Source organism: Solanum pennellii, chromosome 6 (assembly GCF_001406875.1).
Source record: "Solanum pennellii chromosome 6, SPENNV200".
Classification (NCBI taxonomy): Eukaryota; Viridiplantae; Streptophyta; class Magnoliopsida; order Solanales; family Solanaceae; genus Solanum; species Solanum pennellii.
Window position 1 is genome coordinate 31,064,137 of NC_028642.1, and position 16,108 is coordinate 31,080,244.

General features: G+C 35.8%; 1 long non-coding RNA gene across 6 annotated transcripts; it reads left to right on the forward strand.

The window, feature by feature from the left end:
* Positions 1–538: 538 nt before the first annotated feature.
* On the forward strand, positions 539–14,176 carry LOC107021114. 6 transcript variants are annotated; one of them, XR_003578934.1, is made up of 6 exons: positions 539–838; positions 1,700–1,849; positions 2,243–2,333; positions 11,103–13,433; positions 13,619–13,911; positions 13,998–14,176. It is a non-coding gene; the product is annotated as an uncharacterized LOC107021114 (long non-coding RNA). The 6 variants fall into 6 exon arrangements; XR_003578935.1 differs by having other exon boundaries at positions 1,688–1,849; positions 11,103–13,911; XR_003578931.1 differs by having other exon boundaries at positions 11,103–13,911.
* The last annotated feature ends 1,932 nt before the right edge of the window (positions 14,177–16,108 follow it).

Genomic DNA, 16,108 nt, shown 5'->3' on the forward strand with positions numbered 1-16,108 from the left:
CCACCTACAAACTCAAAGATGTAGTTAATATTTGGTATGAGCAATGGAGGATTGAGAGGCCGGTTATAGAGGCACTACACCATTTAAGGCCTAAGGTAACACTAAATCTGGACAACACTTGTAAAGTGTTGCCTAAAATATTTTTGGGTACGCTTTTAAAGCATAGCCTTAGTTTTTAGTTTTTCGCAACGGTGTCATTAGCAACAATTTTAAAGCATGCTCTTAAGTGGTATACACTATACTTATAAGCGTTGCCATATCATGATATAATTGGTACTACTTATTTTCACATATGACTACACTTTTAAAGTGTGCTATTTTTATAATTCTATAAACAACACTTTATAAGTGTAGCCTTATAGTTTCTTTTAAAATTATCACTAAAATATAGTACTCCCTCCAATTTCTTATTGGCTAGAAATAATATTCATAAATAAATGAAAAAGGTCTGGCTGAAAAGTACTAAACTCTAAAAAATATTTTGCCCCAAATAAAAAATAGGAGCTGCTCAACGAATGAAATATTCATAAATAAATGAAAAAGATCTGTCTGAAAAGAACTAAACTGTAAAAAATGTATTGCCCAAAATAAAAAATTGGAGCTGCTCAACGAATAGACTCATACACTATATTGAAGAACATGTTTTCTCTGAATTTCGAAGAGAGAAAGAAGGAAAGAAGCAATGATCGATGTAATCAAATCTGAACCTATATCTTCTAGGACAATTGGGAAGGTCATAGTTCACTCGCTTGTGCTTTTGAGCATTGCAGACCACTACAATAGAGTTGCAAGAGACACAAGAATGTTGTTGGGGTTTTGTCTGGAACTTAATTTAAAGGTAGTGTTGATGTTACTAATAGCTATGAAGATATCATTGTTGCAAACCCTTTTATGATCAATTCAAATTTCTGTTTCATGGTATTTTTGATTTTTTTTGATTGAATATGTAGTTTTTTAGGGGTTCTATGACGTGAATTTATGATTTGAAAAGTGAACTGGAATGTAACAGAAGGTAAGGAACGTTTCTTATGAGCTAAATGTGAGATTGACACTAGGAATAAGTATCTAATGTAATGGGAAATTGTAAAATAGCAGTCAGTTTGGCTTTATTTTTGGAATTAATAGAGTTGCTTTGTTGTTATTGTTATTGCATCTTGATGGACTTATTAGTATGTTAGGTTTTTAAGAACTAAATTTAAGATTCGAACACTGAGTATAGGAATGTAATGTGCTAGAAATCCTTATAATGCAGTCAGGTAGTCTTTATTTATGAGTTTATATGCGTTGCTTTTGATCCTGCATTTTGATCGAATTAAAAGTTACTTTTATTTTTTATGAGCTAAATTTTTATATTGGACCTAGGAATAGGTATCTAATGTGCTGGAATATTGTAAGAAATCATTCACTTTACCTTTATTTACATGGATTAATTGGGTTAGTTTTATTCTTTCCTTTTTATTTTGATGGATTTAACATGAAGATCATATAGGTGTTTTCAACTAGTTTGAGATTCAGTATAATTGATTACTATGGTCTTTTTCTTCCAATGGATATAAAAGTTAGTTGGGTTTAATCTGAGGCAATTTACTGATAGAAAATGGATAAAGTTATCTTCTTGAAATAAGGTAATTGCTGAACTTCTTGCCTCAAAGTAGGTATAAATTTATGTTATTTTAATTTTAGTTAGATTTTGAAGCAGCTATTGCAGCCGTGGCGAAAGAAGTAGAAGCCTTCACATGAGCTTCAGAGACATTCTCAAAGTCAAACATTAATAACAGCATTAAGGAGAACTTGTTAGACATCGAGTTGTTACATCTGCTACCACAAAACTTGCAATACCTATTCCCAAGTAATGAAAGATCTTTTACTTGAGTACAAGTCTAAGTTAGTTCCATGTTGTCTTAAGTACTGAAGTAGGTTATGCAAATTGGACATGCGTTTTTTGTTGACATATTTTTATATTGAAGGAATAGGTTTTTGTATTCTGTTATCACTGCGAGTTTGAATCATTGTCTTCTGGCAAATATATTGAAGCGAGTAAGCTAATTGGACTCGGTTATTTAACTTTGATTTTCTTAGTCTAGTCAAATAATGAAATGATGATGACTTCAATATTTTTTTAGGCGAAAGAAAGATTAGAAATATTTGTTTAATTTTCTTCGGGTTTAATGTTGCCGCTTGTAACATTTATGTTTTACCATCATACGTGGTACAATATTAAATAAGATATTTCAATTCTCAGCAGGTATATATCCTTTGCTATTGGGTGCCCAGTTGAAGGAGCGATTTCACCTCCAAAAGTGGCATATGTAGCAAAGGAACTTCATGACATGGTATGTTTCAAAATTTCCCTATGAGACACAATAGGAATCGCTACTCGAGCTAATATTTTAAAAATTCTGTTAATTCACTTCCCTAATGTTCTTTAAATACTCTTTTTTAGTTAACAAGCTATACTTGCTGGATATAATTACAAAATTCACTAGATTTTACTGCTTGGTCTTTTCTATTTTCTTGATTTCCTACATTTGATCAGTTCATGCTAGGTCAAATCATTTCTCCAAAGTGTCGAGTTTTCATGCATTATCTCAAATATCAATGCCACCTTCCCCTGGTCCTGCTCTTGCTTCTACCCCTTCCTCCGAACCTAAGGGTTATCCAAAAATTGACAATGTAAAGAGTATAAAAGTTTATAGATCTCTTACTGCTCGTTCTCCTTTAAATTTTTATATCTTCACTATTCATGAATTTTGGTTCTCGGAATATTACGAATTATTACAGTCGATTTGTTTTTAACATTAAGAAATAAGGAAACATTCTACTTCTTTTCTTAACTCTTCAAGATTGATGAATTCCTATTCTCTTAAGATTTTAAAGTATTACCGTAATTATTGTTGTTCGTCTGCACTTGCTTAGGACGTTAGTCATAATATGATAAAAAAATGTAGTATCATTTTGGGTCGAGTTTGTTATTAAAGTGTGGCTCTGTATTCAGTCTTAGAGGCTATTTTGAATTAAAGTAGCATAGCAATTGAATGGGTAAAATAATTGATTTCGTGCAATTTCAAACTTCAGCTTCTGATTTCAGCACTATGAAGGGCCCTTTTCGTATTTTTGATTAGTTTTTACTAATGATATAGGTCTATATTATACTTTTTTATTGTAATTTTTTTCTCTAATATTCGATCCTACTTGCACATGTTTTGGGAATTGGGAGGACTGTTCATAGTCCTTTGTTCTGTAGCATCTTTACTCTGGCCTAACCTCACACCACTATGGGGAGGGGTGCTATCACGCCCCGACCTACCCCCGAGACGCGGACACGGAACTTAGAACCACAAGTGATCCCAAGCTTACCCTGCTGGAGTGGAATCAGAAGGAAAGAGGTGAGGATTCTCGTCTTTCATTGCTGCTTCTGCTTCCCATGTAGCTCCCTCCACGGACTGACTCCTCCACAAATCATTGACTGAAGTGACTTCTTTGTCTTAAACTTCTGACCTGATGGTCAAGAATCTGAACTGGTTCACCCGTATAAGAAAGACTATATTTCACCGCCACACTCTCCAATGGCACTATAGAGGCTCATGACCCTCACAATTCTTCAAGAGTGAGATGTGGAGACCGGATGCATTGCTGCTAATTCTGCTGGTACCTCTAACTCATATGCCACCTTAACAACCCTTTCAATTATGTTGTAAGGGCCTACATATCTATAACCGAGCTTCCCTTTCTTTCAAATCTCATCACCCCTTTCATAGGTGAGACTTTAAGAAAAATCCAATAATCAAATTAGAATTCTAGTTCCCTTCTCCGTACATTTTCATAAGATTTCTGACTACTTTGGGCTATGTTATGTCTATAACTAATGAGTTGCACTTTCTCCATAGCATAAACGACTGAATCTGGCTCTATCAAAGCTGCTTCACCTACTTCAAACCAACTACAGGAGATCTACATCTACGACCACATAAAGCCTCATAAGGGTCCATATGAATGCTTGAATGGTAGCTATTATTGTAGGCAAACTTAATAAGAGGAAGGTGATCATCCCAACTACCTTTGAAATCGATCACACAAGCTCACAACATATCCTCTAAGGTCTTAACGGTACGCTCTGCCTGCCCATCAGACTGTGGATGAAATAATGTACTAAGGTTAGCTTGAGTACCAATACCTTTCTGAAATGACTTCCTGAAATGAGAGTTAAACTAAGGACCTCTATCTGAGATGATAAAATAAGAAACCCCATGAAACCTCACAATTTCATTGATGTAAAGCTTGGCATAGTCCTCCGCCGAATCTATTGTCTTGACCGCTAAAAAGCGAGAAGACTTAGTCATCCTATCAACTATCACCAAAATGGAGTCATGTGGTCTGCGAGTACGAGGTAACCCTGTGATGAAATCCATATTGACCACATCCCACTTCCAAGTAGGAACATCGATCACTTGAGTCATGCCTCCTTGTTTCTGATGTTCTACCATTACTTGCTAGTAATTGGGGCACTTACTCACAAAATCTTCTATATCCCTCTTCATGCCATTCCACCAATAGACTGCTCGCAGATAGCGATACATATTAGTAGCACCTGGATGAATAGAATACCTAGATTTATGGGCTTCTGCATGAATATGATGTCTCAACTCGCCCATATCAGGAACACACAATATACCCTAATAGTGAAGTACACCATCTCCCTCTTGGGAGATAACCTCCACTCTTTTATTATGGACTGCACCCTTAAGTTCAAGCAAGATTGGGTCACTGTCTTGCTTTTCCTTAACCTCTACTACCAAAGACGATTCTTCCCCATTCTTAACTATGACACCGTTGTCTGATATGCTCATAAGGCGAACTCCCAAACGAGCAAGCCTGTGAACATCCTTCAGTAGCTTCTTCCTTTCTTCCTCAACATGGGCTACAGTACCCATAAATAATCTAATAAGAGCATCTACTACTACATTCGCCTTACAAGGATGGTAATGCACACTCATATCATAATCCTTAAAGAACTCAATCCATCTCCTCTAGTAAACATTCAACTCCTTCTGGGTGAACACATACTGAAGGCTCTTATGGTCAGTGAACACAACCACGTGAACACCATACGAGTAGTGTCTCAAGATCATGAGTGCAAACACCACTGCTGCAAGATCGAGGGGGTCATGAGTTGGATAGTTCTTCTCATGACCTTTAAGTTGTATTGAGGCATAAGCTATCACCTTACCTCGCTGCATCAACACACAACCGAGGACAACTCTGGATTCATCACAATAGATCACATAACCATATGAACCCTCTGGTAGAGTCAAGACAGAAGCTGTAGTCAATCTATTTTTCAATTGTGCAAAGCTTTTCTCACAATCATCTGACCCTTGGAATTTGACCATCTTCAGAGTTAACCTAGTCAATGGTGAGGCTATGGATGAAAATCCTTCCACAAACCATGTGTAATAACCCTTTAGACTTACGAAACTTCATATATCTGCAGTAGAGGTAGGTCTTGGCCATTGTTTCACTTCTTCTATCTTATGTGAATCCGCTCAGATCCCTTCGCTAGATACAATGTGACCAAGAAGAGCAACATATTGCAACCACAAGTCACATTTACTAAACATAGTGAATAGCTGGCGATCCTTAAGAGTCTGTAGAACGACTCTCAAATGACTTGCATTTTCTTCCTCACTCCTAGAGTAAATGAGGTTATCATCAATAAAGACAATAACGAAAAAGTCGAAGTACTGTTTGAACACTCTGTTCATCAAATCAACGAAAGATGAAGGAGCATTAGTTAGTCCAAACGATATAACTACAAATGCATAATAACCATACCGAGTTCTGAAGGCTGTTTTCAGAATGTCACTATTTCTGACTCTAAGCTGATGATAACCCGATCTGAGGTCTATCTTTGAGAAAAGGCTAGCACCCTAAAGTTGGTCAAACAAGTCATCAATCTTGGGGTTGGGATACTTATTCTTGATTATGACCTTGTTCAACTGTCTATAATCAATGCACGTTCTGAGAGAACACTTCTTTCCTCCTTACGAACAACAGTGGTGCACCCCATTATGAAATACTATGTCTTATGAGGCCCTTATCTAGAAGATTTTTCAACTGCTCTTTCCATTCCTTAAGCTCTGCTGGAGCATTCTGTAAGGAGGAATTGAAATCGGCTGGGTATCTTGAAGGAGATCAATTCCATAGTCGATTTCCCTTTCGGGAGAGACTCCGTGAAGATCTTCTAGAAACACTTTAGGAAATTCAAAGACTACTCGTACTGACTCAAGAGTTCGGGCTTCAAGGCTAGAATCCTTAACCCGAACTAGATGATAAAGATAACCCTTAGAGATCATCTTTATGGACTTAAGGTATGAAATAAATTTACCCATAGGCGCTAAGCTACTACCCTTCCATTCCAAGATTGGTTCGTCTGTAAACTGAAAATGAACTATCCTAGTTCCACAATCGAATGAGGTATAACATTAGTGTAACCAATCCATGCCTACAATAACGTCAAATTCTACTATTTCTAACTCTACTAGATCTTCTGAGGTGACTTTTGAGATACTGTGACAGGGCGATTTCTGTATACCAGTCAAGCTATGACTGGGTCACCGATTGGAGTAGAGATCGAGAAAAGTTCTGAGAGAGTTTCTAGACTGACATTTAATTGGACTACTATGTAAGGAGTTACAAAAGAAAGTGTAGCCCCTGGATCTAACAATGCATAAACATCAAGGTCAAAGAAACATAACGTACAAGTGACGACATCAGGACAACCTTCCTAATCCTGGCGAGCCTGAAGAGCATACAACCTATGCTGGCACTGACCGCCACCTGTATTAGATGAGTTACCCTACTGAGTTGGGCGCCTTGCTAGTGCTGCTGAAGTTGTAGATTTAGCTCTACCATTACCCCCTCCTTGACCTTGTCTAGAAGGACAATCCCTCATCCTGTGACAAGACTGACCGCACCCAAAACGTCTCTCTTTTCCTGCAAGACACTCACTCGGATGGTTCTTACCACACTTAAGGAAAGTGGGGTAAGTCTTGGTGCCTAAAACACTTCCCTGAGATTTAGATCCTGGCGTTGTACCCTTCTTGTCATAATTGTTATTGGATAATGGAACAGTAGCTGATGAAGGGGTTGGAGCCGAAAAATTCTACTGACCCTGCGAGCGATTTCCACAACCCAATTTCTGCTGAGAATAGTCATAGTTCCCAGTCCTAGCCTTCATATTTTCCTTAGACTCTTCCCTAAACTTATCACCCTCAACCTGCTAAGCATGAGCCATAAGCTTATATATGTTCATATCTTCAAGTAACATCGCATTTTTGCGCTCAGTTTTCACAAAATTTGACACTCCATACAAAAACTTATTCATCTTAGCCTTGGAGTCAGCAACCATGTGAGGAGCATACCAGGAAAGTTGGTTAAACAAGACTTCATACTCTTGTACTATCATGTTACCCTGCCTTAAGTTCATGAATTCTTGGGATTTTTCTTCTCTCAACTCTATTGGGAAAAACCTATCAAGAAAAGACTCACTAAAGCAATCCCAAGTGATAGGATCCGCATTTGCACCCCTATTCTCCTTCTACTGAGTGTTCCAGATACGAGAAACATCCTTCAACTAGTATGATGCTACCTCAACCCGATCATTCCTAGTGACTTGTATTACCTCAAAGATCTTCTTGACCTCATCCATGAATTTATGAGGATCCTCATTAGCCTGCGATCCTAAGAACTAAGGAGGATTTATCCTAACAAAGTCACGGACCCTTGCTACCACTGAACCACCGTTTTCATTCACATGAGGATGAACCCAATTGTTATGGGTAGTCATACTCTGAGCCAACATCTGTATGGCGTTTTTGAACTTAACATTAGAGACTTTCTGATTTGTAACTACGGGAACTGCGTTTGCATTCCTGGCGTTCGCATTCCTAGCATTAGCTCTACGAGGAGGCATGATCTGAAAAGTAGAACGTCAAGTTAAAATCGAATAAAATCATGCCTCACGCATGATGAGAATACCAAGAAAGTGCTGTTTTTCCTAAAACACTTCATAGACTCCATCTCATTAGATGTGGTGTACTAAACACCCATGAAAGGACTCGACTTAGTGCGGCGTTTTCAGACATCCTAGGACCCTTGAACCTAGTGCTCCGATATTAAGTTTTGTCACGCCCCGAGCTACCCCCGTGACGCGGACACGAAAATTAGAATCAAAACTGATCCCAAGCTAACTCTGCTGGCATAATCATGAGAATGCTAAAGAATATAAACTGATGCGGAAGGTAAATCATAACTTATAATGAAAAGATGGGGAATACCCATATTGTAAAACTGATATAATATGAAGACTTATGAGTTTAATAAAATGAAGTTATTAACTCAACACTAAGCTGAAATTACTATGCCTAAAAATGCCTCTAAACTGGACTAGAAATACTGACAAGCCCCAACTAAATATAGCAAAAATTAAAACTAAATGACTAAAGACTGAAATGAAACTCATAACTGTTGTCCTCGGAGAATGAGGACTCACCACTAAATCTACTTAACTGGAGATTGGAAATCGATCTATGTGTGATCTAGATGCTGAGAACCTGAACCTACATCACGAGGAAATGTAGCGCACGTATGCTTCAGTACTTGAAAGGTACTGAACATGTAGGATAAAGTAAAGCTGAAATAAAACGTAACTGAACAAGAAAAATAGCAAGTATAATAGTATGACATGATAAACTGAATTCTGAGCTAACTAGATGCAATGACAAATTTATAACATGCTGAAACTGAATACTGAATATATTGATAAATGGTCAATGTAGAGATCCTGACTGATATGTGGGAGCTACTAATAACCGATAATAAAACCACATAAGCTAAATGTGGAGTCCGTTGTATACGCCCAATCAAGAGAACCCAATATACCTTGATAAATGTATAAAGGGTTGCTGGCGTGATCATTAAACTGATTGCCCAAAGAGGGGACTTACAACCTACTTGGTTAGTAGTTCTAGGACTACTGGGTAAGCTAAACCCTATTCCGACTCTGTATTATGCTACTCCTAATGATTTCTTTAAATTTACTATTTATGTCTTAATTTCTGTAAATACTGGATAGGTCGAAACTGAACATGCAAACTGAGAATTGAACAATTAATCTTGTAGTTATGCATTTATAAGTAAGGGATGTATATCTGAAGTGTCTGAAATATCTTACCTAGCATGTGTAATTCAAGAATAAATAAATACAAAGCTAGGGTTCTGAAATTAATGCGATAATCTCATTATTAACATGATAATCATATTTGGAACATATATTTAACCAAATCATGAAGTTCTCTCAAAGTTCTAAAAACCCTAGGTTTAATCATTATAAGAGATTCAAGAATCTGACTTTAAAATAGGGACCCAATGGGTGAAAGGAATCCACTAGTGAAATCCCACATATCTGGCGATGAAATACATGGAAAAATACTTAAGTTTCAGGGATGGAACTGCTGGAACTTGTGATGTTCTTGAACTAGGGGCCTTGAGCTTTTTCTCCTTTCTTGCTTCTAATTTTCTAGGTTTTGATTTAATGATTTGACTTAGATATGTTTTAGGTGTGTTTCTAGGCTTAAATTTAATAAAATATGATGATTTAGGTTTAAAATGACGTAACTAAGGGTTTAAACGGAGTGGGAAAGGTCAAAAAGACATTTGGGAAAGTTGCTGTCGGGCCAAATGACGGCCAGGACTGACGGTCCGTCGTCTGCCCGAAGCCCCATCGTTGGGTCCGTCGTCAGGGCCTATTCGACAGGCCTTTACTAAAATGGGCATAACGTTTTAGTCGGAGGTCTGATTTTAGCAAGGTCAGTGGCTATGGAAAGATAATTTAATTATATATTTGTAGGTAGGTCATGGGACACCTAATTAGTTTTGTGCTAAGAGTTATTATCATTTGAATTTTACCCTACTGTATTTCCCCTTAACTGTCTGTAAATTTTCCACCTACGGACCATGCTGGTCATCGGTATCTCTTGTCAAAGAGTTGCTGAATGGGTTTCTTTATCTACGGTCACCGACTACGGACCGTTGGTCCGTTCGTCGGTCAAGACTTAGCAAATTTTTCCCGGCTGAGTTTTTGGGAGTTTTTGATCCCATCAACGGTTGTGCAGGACGGAGCGCCGTCTTTCCCACGGACCGTCGATGCAAACGTTGGTGGCACCTGCATATTATTCTAAAAAAGACTGATTTTTTGTCTTTTTTTAGCTACGGGGTGTTACAAGTATGTGATAAATGACTTGTAAATTTTCTTTTGTGTTGCTGGACTGTTCTTCTATTTGATATTATTTTGTACATCTTTTGTCTAGACAGAATCGAAGGCTCTTACTATTGATGATTTATACATTTTCCTTTAGGGGATCTGTTGGTCGTCTTACCAAATATATATTTGAAATGCATCAAAAGTAAGACTCAAAAGATGCGAAAGATTGTTTAGATATCTTATCTTGACGTTTTATATTGTTGTTTTTATTGCTTTCTTTTCATATTATATTATCAGGAAACTGATTTTTGTAGTCTTTAATTGTGTTAAGAGGAAGGTTTTTTCTTGATTAGTATGTATACTTGTGGATCTGATAGCTAAGTTAAACCATCCATATATTGTGAAGTACATGGCTGCTTGGGTCGAGAACGTATTATGTTATTCATTTTCTAGAGAGAGATTTGAACTGAAATTATTATCCTTTAATTGAGAAAAATAGTATATCCAGTTGCCTAAAAACCGGAGTGAATTTGTTTTCCTTAAAAGGGAACATGATATGCTAGCCTTGCTAACAATTTAATACTTATTGAAAATATTGGGAAGGTGGAGATGTCTGAGTGGTTATCCTAACATTTCTAGCATTTTTGTACTTGTTGACATATGAAATTTACGTATCCTCCAAAAGACAGTCAAAACATATTTGTAGACTGAACTACCCTATGATGCTTTATATGAAGAATATATAGACATCTTTTCCTCGATTAGGAGATTGAAAGCGGTGAGCGCATGGGAATGTTTTATGGTGTAATATGAAGATAGTGACTTTTGTTTTGGTTATCAGGGCAATGAGCATAAGGAAGTCTAGAGGAGATCTTTTCCCAAAAAAGGTAGTTTAGATACAACTTCCATCATAATGGGTTCTCATACTAGAGTGGTTTACTTAAAGTTTATGTCTTCACTATCTTTTTCCTCTATAGAAACTCAGTATATGACTGACAGAGTAATCAGTGGCGTAGAATATTTGCACTTTAACCGTTTTCTACACAGAGACGTAAGGATTAAACAGACACTGATTTATTAATGAGCTTTCCTTGTATGACCTCTTATAATATGGAGTACTTCGATTTATTAATGATCTTTCCTTGTATGAAGATATTAATGCGAATTGAGCTTAAACAAAGAAGTGGGGGTTCACATAGTGGACGATAACTTGTTTAGCATAGTAGTTGCTATTTTTTATTTAAGAAAGCATTAGTAAGCTCTATTCGTTCCCTCTTATGTTGCACTGTCACAAAATTTTAATCCAGCAGACACAACTCTAATTGGCTATGTCATCAGTCATAACTTCTTAAGGATCTTCCAATTTCAATTCATCTACGTTACAGTAAGTTTATCAAACATATATCCCAAAGATGAAGATGCTCATGCGGTTAGAGTTGATGACATGACCAAGTTATTATATTTGCATGCGCCTGGCGTCTTGCAGAATTTGGCTTTAAGATATGAAATAAACGAAATATATGTAAGTTTATGGTTAAATTTCTGTAGATTAGTGAGAGGAAGAAATGAATTGTTATATCTATGGGTTGTTCTATCGTGATATGAGATTTTGACGGACTTATAATGGAAGTGTTACATTCCATCAATCCATGCCAAAAGTTTCCGCGTCTATATGATCTCCACATGGTGGAACAATACAAGTGAGCACCGCTTGGTGAGTTAAGTCCTCATGTCTCCATTATTGTTGATTCTACTTACAGGTACTCCTGTTTCAAATTCCACTACCCATGATTTACCCCCAAACACTATACAATTGTCACTAAGATTAGAATAAGTTCAATAAGGCAGATGATAAATGAAGGTAAAAGTAATTTAATATTGTTCAGCAGTGAAAGTGGGCTAGTCAAACTGAAACTAATAAAATGTTTATGAAATACCTTGCTTACATTGGTATCCATAGAAGCACTGGAGGTCGAACTAAGGGGAAGAAATTTATAGATTTAACTGTATGATGTTGATGAGTCGAGCATGTTTAAACTCATTTTCCCCTTTAACTTTCAAGGGTAGGTAAGCCATTGGCAAAATTTTGTTTTGAGGCTTTAATACTGTATAACATACATTATTTTTACATACTGAAGCTTTGTGGCACAAATGCTGCATTTGGTATGGTGCTTTCTACATGTTGAAAATCTGAAGTACATGACCGGAGACCATTTCTTGATAAAATATATTAAGTAAATATGGTACTTCAACTCTATTAGCTCTACAGAGGAAGAAATAAATATGCTAATTTTGTAGCACATCTCTGATTTAAATGTGTGGATTGAATGAAACATGAGATACATTAAAAGACAAAGTTTAAGACAAAATGAAAGAAATGAAACTAATTGAAGTGAGAATCTTATTGTAATGTACGAAATTTTTGAGAAAGGTAACCTATTACTGTTATTATGTTAAGTATAATGATTTTTATTACTTTTATAGATACCTATGACAAAATAATGGTATAGAGTAGATGTCTGTGAATGTTCTGAAAAAATGGCGTAGTAATATCAACATAGATTTTCTGAAGTGCATTCAAAAGAGACAATTCTTGTTTCTAATTGATTCGCTAGCATTTTTCTATGTTATAGACTTACAAAAATCTTGTGAAGGTGTCACCATGCTATATGATAGCATATCATTGTACTTTCTTTCTCATTTACTTGAATATAATAATCTTGAAATAACTGATTTCATGTTTAATAAGTATAATTCATTAGGGATGAGGGAGCTTCAATCTAAAGGATCATCAGTCATTTTCTTCTACCTTCTTACTTGTTTTGTTATTCATTTAAACTTGATTCATGTCTAGTCAAATCCAGTACTTGAAGCATTTGGGAAGGCCAAAACAATAAGAAATAACAATTCAAGGTGAGATATTGTTCCACTTATGCATCCAATTAAGAAGTGAGTCATTTAGTTGTTTTGGACAATGTTTTCTTCTGAATGCTTATACTTGTGTTGTTAAAGTCATTTTGGTAAATTTATGGAGATTCAGTTTGATAAAAATTGAAGAATGTCGGGTGCAGCTTGTAGAACTTACCTCCTAGAAAGGTCTCGAGTTTGCCAGGTTTCAGATCCGTAATGCACCAATCATTGTTTCTACCATCTATATGCAGCACCCAAGGAGGTCATTGGATTTCAAACCTTCTCTCTTTTTTTAAAATATTTTTCATCTCTTACTATAAACTTATTTTAAAGTCTTGATGTCCCTCTTAATAGTTTCTCTAATCTTAACAGGAGCTTTAAAAGTATAAGTTTGGAGATCCTAAAAATTTAACTATCTTAATCAATAGAGTTGTTTTGAACTTGTAGTTGTCACTAATGCTCAAGATTATCGGGCAAAAAGGAGGTCCATGGATGTTGTTGGCTTTAGTGAGAAAGAGCAGGCAATGCTCTGTTTGCTTTAGTTTGTGCTGCAGATTTTATTTTGATTAAGAGTCTAAGATGTCACTACTCACTTATTTTTGAAGAAGCAATTTTTAGAGTAGTGGTTTCTGTTCTTCATCTTGGAAATCTTCAGTTTACAGAGGGCAAAGAAACTGATTCATAAATGCTAAAGATGACAAGTCTAAGTTCCATCTTCAGACTATTGCAGAGCTTTTGATGTATGTTCTTGGCTTGTAAAATTTTAATTCTCTCTTAATTTTTTCTTTGTTGATGAGTGTTTGATGTGATTCAATCGTTATATCAGGTGTGATCTTAAGGATTTGGAAGATGCACTATTAAAACGTGTAATGGTCACACTTGAAGAAGTAATAAACATAAGTCTTTATCATGATGCTTCAACAGTCTGTAGAGATGGGATTTGTAGAACATTATATTCTCGCTTTTTGACTGATATGATTCTATTGTCTCAACCAGCTTGTTTGACGTGGTTTTTTTACATATTATTTGACACTAATATTTTCAGTTTTCAACTGTTTATAGTTTGGTAGACAAAGTAAATAACTCAATTGGTTAAGATCCGAGCTAAAAATTTCTTATTGGTGTTATTAACGTTTATAGTTTTAAAACTAATAGGTAGAAGTCAAATAATTGCCAGACACACAAAATATTGTTGAATGTTGTTTTTGAACATTTGTCTTTTATGACTTGTTGTGTACCAGATTTTAACAATTCTGCAATAATTTACAAATGAGAAGGTGCAGCAATACATTAACCATGTATTTGTAGTTGAAATTTAGAGATTTCATGTCCATATCATCTAAGACAAATCTGAACTAGAACATGGTCAAGATTGAGAAGGAGAAATAAACTAGATAAGAGATCGATAAAGCTATATAGAATTTACTTATAATTCACTTTTCAATGTGAATGAAAATGCCGCTGATTGAACTTGATGAATAGATGATAGAAGTAGAATAAATTTGTAGTGAATGATAAAAAGTTTTTGTATGATTATCATAAATTTTCTTTGAATACATTTGGTTTTGTGAAATTTATTTCTATTATAGATCTTTAAGTAATTGCTTTCTATATGTATGCATGGGACATGTTCTCGAAATTTATTTACTATGAAATATATACTTTCAAATTATTTATAAGTTAATTTTATACTTTATATCACACACACACACACACACACACACACACACACACACACACACATATATATATATATATAATTTTTATTTATATATGCTAATATTCTAACAAACATAGCAACACTTCGAAACTGTGGGCTGTACCTCTTTGGCCACGCTTTTTAAGTGTTGTTGTAGGTTAGATATAAAAAGCTACACTGTTAAAGTGTAACCATAATGACATAAAGGTCACACTTTTAAGTGTAGTATAATATGATATAAGTGTTGCTAATGAAGTACTCCAAAGCGTGGCCTTTATACAACTTTGGCCACGCTTTCTAAGTGTTGATCATTTAGCAACACTTCAAAAGTGTTGTCTAATGTCAAATGTTATGCTTCTTTTAGGACACCCCTTAATAAGTGTTGCTTAAATTTATAAAGTTTGGCCTTTGATAAAAGGCCACACTTTTTGCTAGTTTAGGCTACACTTTAATGGGGTAGTCGTAGGCCTAACATGGTGTAGTGAAGTTTGGATTAATTGGTGAAGTTTTAAGAAGACCTTACTTGATAGGTTCTTCCCCTTTGAACTACGATTGAGGAAAATGCAAAAGTTCATCAACTTATGCTAACGGAGTATGAGTGTGAGGGAGTACAGTCTCAAGTTCACACAAATATCAAAATATGCTCCTACTATTATGGCGTATTCTAGAGCCAAGATGAATTTTTTTTATAGGGGTATCCGATCTTATGGTGAATGAATGTAGGTCGGCTATGTTGATCCTGAGCATGGAAATCTCTCGTCCCATGGTTCATGTCAATCAGATTGACGAGCAAAAGCTTAAACATAGTAATAATAGATTAAAGTTAAGTCTGAACTATTTTCCTCGGGGAACGATCCCAACCTCATTAGTTGGGTTCTTTACTTGATACAACCGCTTCTTATTTGAGAAGTAAGTTTGAGCGTATCAAATTTTGGTGCCGCTTCCGGGAAAAGTAGCTTTTAGATTAACTTAAACTTATTTCTAAAGGTTAGTCAATATTTTCTTAATTTTACTTTTTTTTTTATCGTTTTTGATTCTTGCAGAACTATCTTCCTTGTATGCCAAATAAACGGAGAGGAAGAGAACCTTGTTTCCCTACGATCACGAATTAGAGCGTACACTACGCAATATGAATCAAAACTTGGGTATTAATGATGATGATCCAAACTAGAATATCCCAGCTCCAGATGATGTTCATGGTCAGTTATTACCCAATGATCCGGGCGAAAATCAACAAA